Source organism: Petaurus breviceps, unplaced genomic scaffold (genome assembly GCF_028583685.1).
Source record: "Petaurus breviceps papuanus isolate PSGF00001 unplaced genomic scaffold, PetGlider_PUasm1.0 181, whole genome shotgun sequence".
Taxonomy (NCBI): Eukaryota; Metazoa; Chordata; class Mammalia; order Diprotodontia; family Petauridae; genus Petaurus; species Petaurus breviceps.
In genome coordinates this window covers 22,131,139-22,133,696 of record NW_027185784.1, presented here as the reverse complement: position 1 = coordinate 22,133,696, position 2,558 = coordinate 22,131,139, and the positions used below count along the sequence as shown (strand labels likewise).

The window sequence follows — 2,558 nt, the reverse complement described above, 5'->3', positions numbered from 1 at the left end:
TTTCTTAAGGTTCTACTCTCTTCACATTTTTGTTTCTTTAACGTGTGCACTTTTATTTGAACTGGTCTTAAGTCAGTGTACAGGTAAAGCTCCTCCCCTCCCCCAAGTACTGGCACCAATCTCAAAACTTGCAGGGAGACTTATTTATAAAAGTCCTCATTCACATCTATGTTGGGGGCAGGGAGGGAATTTAGGGAGCCATTCCATATGGCTGACAATTAAAAAAAAGGAACAAGTATTAAGGTGAAAGGTACAAAAGGTTTTTTTTTTTTAAGGATTACATAATTTACACTTAAAGCCATACTAGTGCTTCCCCCTTCCCCCCTCCCCATCTGGATCTGTTACATTACTCCTTGACGGCCTTCACAGAGGCCTGTAACTCTGTCACAGTGCATTAGACGGTATTTGGAGTGACTATTAAAAAAAGAACAAATGTACAATCAGAGTCCTGAAGACGCCCTGGAGAACTTTGGATATGTTTGCCTCCAACATACCTAGACTGCTCATCACCTTCACTGTTCCAGTTTTTAAATCCTGAGTCAAGCACCAAAAAAAATAAACAACACAAAAATAAATAAAGACATGCCAATCTCATCTCTTTTTTTAGGCAATTATCATGTCATCATGTCACATCCTTTGACAAGAAAAAATTTAAAAAACACAAACAGTCCATTTAGAAGCATTTTCGGTGGATAATGGAGGGCCCAGATTCATCATACTCCTGCTTGCTGATCCACATCTTCTGGAAGGTGGAAAGAGATGCCAGGATGGAGCCTCCAGTCCAGACAGAGTATTTGCACTCAGGTGGTGCAATGATCTTGATTTTCATTATGCTGGGAGCTAATCTCCTTCTGCATCCTGTCAGCAATGCCTGGGTACATGGTGGTACCACCTGACAATGCGGTGTTGGCATACAAATCCTTACAGATGTCAACATCACAGTTCATGATTGAGTTGAAGGTAGTTTCATGGATTCCACAGGATTCCATACCTAAGAAAGATGGTTGGAAGAGAGCTTCTGGGCACCAGAACCTCTTGTTGCCAATGGTGATAACCTGACCATCAGGGAGCTCATAGCTCTTTTCCAGAGAGGAGCTGGATGCAGCGGTGGCCATCTCCTGCTCAAAGTCTGGGGTGACATAACAGCTTCACCTTGATGTTATGCACAATTTCCCTCTCAGCTGTGGTGGTGAAACTGTACCCTCTCTCGGTCAGGATCTTTATGAGGTAGTCCGTCAGATCATGGCCAGCCAGATCCAGACGGAGGATAGTGTGGGGAAGGGCATAAACTTCATAGATGGGCACGGTGTGGGACACACCATCACCTGAGTCCATCACAATACCAGTGGTACGACCAGAGGCATACAGGGATAGCACATGTCATCATGTCATCATGTCATGGCAACGTACATGGCTGGGGTATTGAAGGTCTTAAACATAATCTGAGTCATCTTTTCTCTGTTGGCTTTGGGGTTCAGGGAGGCTTCTGTGAGCAGCACAAGGTGCTCTTCAGGGGCCACACAGAGCTCATTGTAGAAAGTATGATGCCAGATCTTCTCCATTTCATCCCAGTTGGTGACAAAACCATGTTTAATGGGATACTTCAGGGTCAGAATACCTCTCTTGCTCTGGGCCTCATCCCCCACATAGCTGTCTTTCTGGCCCATACCCACCATCACATCCTGATGTCTGGGGTGCCCAACAATGGAAGGGAAGACAGCCCAAGGGGCATCGTCTCTTGCAAAGCCAGCTTTGCACATTCCAGAGCCATTGTCAACAGTAAGAGCAGCAATATCATCATCCATGGCTAACTTTGAAGTGGCAAGTTTAAACCCTTAAGAGAAGAGAGGAGGAGGTGCTGCACCTGGAGGCAGGGGGGAGGCAAGTGCACGCTGAGTGGAAGGGCTCACAGCTTCTCACTTCACTTTGTATCATTTCATACAAGTCTTCCAATATTTGTCTGAAACCATCTCTTCCAACATTCCTTATGGAACAACAATAATCCATTACATTTATATACCATAATTTATTGAGCCCTTCTCAACTGATAGGCATGTTCTCTCCTTTCTTCTCCAGTACCGCCACTACAAAAAGAGTTGCTATAAATATTTTTGTCCATGTTCTGGACTTGGCTTGATTTAGGTCAGTTGCCTAGTAGTTTAATTTCAACACGGGAATGAATTTAGACATTTATAGATCATTTAGAAGTTAACAAAAAGAGATTTACTTAGCCACAAATGGAGAGTATTTTGAGGACACTCCAAGTTGATTCAGTTAGGTGAAGATCCCCCACCACAGTTACCCATTGTATTCTGCTAGCCAAGCATCAGAGAAAACTCCTAGAGCTTCCTTGGCTATTTTTATACTCAGAAAACCAGGAAATGATGTTAATAACCTGAGCCAAGAATCAGTTCTTTGAGTCAATCAAGTCTCAGGGACGGTTTCAGTACCTTTTACAGAAAAACTAGCCTAATTTCTATTTGGCTGGGTGTTAGGATATTGCTCTAAGAACAGCACATGTGAGTCTTTTTCCTTTTTTTTTAATCTCTTTGGGGATA

General features: G+C 43.3%; 1 pseudogene; it reads right to left on the bottom strand.

Moving 5' to 3' along the window:
• Window positions 1–645: 645 nt before the first annotated feature.
• LOC138160471 (actin, cytoplasmic 1 pseudogene) lies at window positions 646–1,866 on the bottom strand (annotated as a pseudogene).
• Window positions 1,867–2,558: the final 692 nt, after the last annotated feature.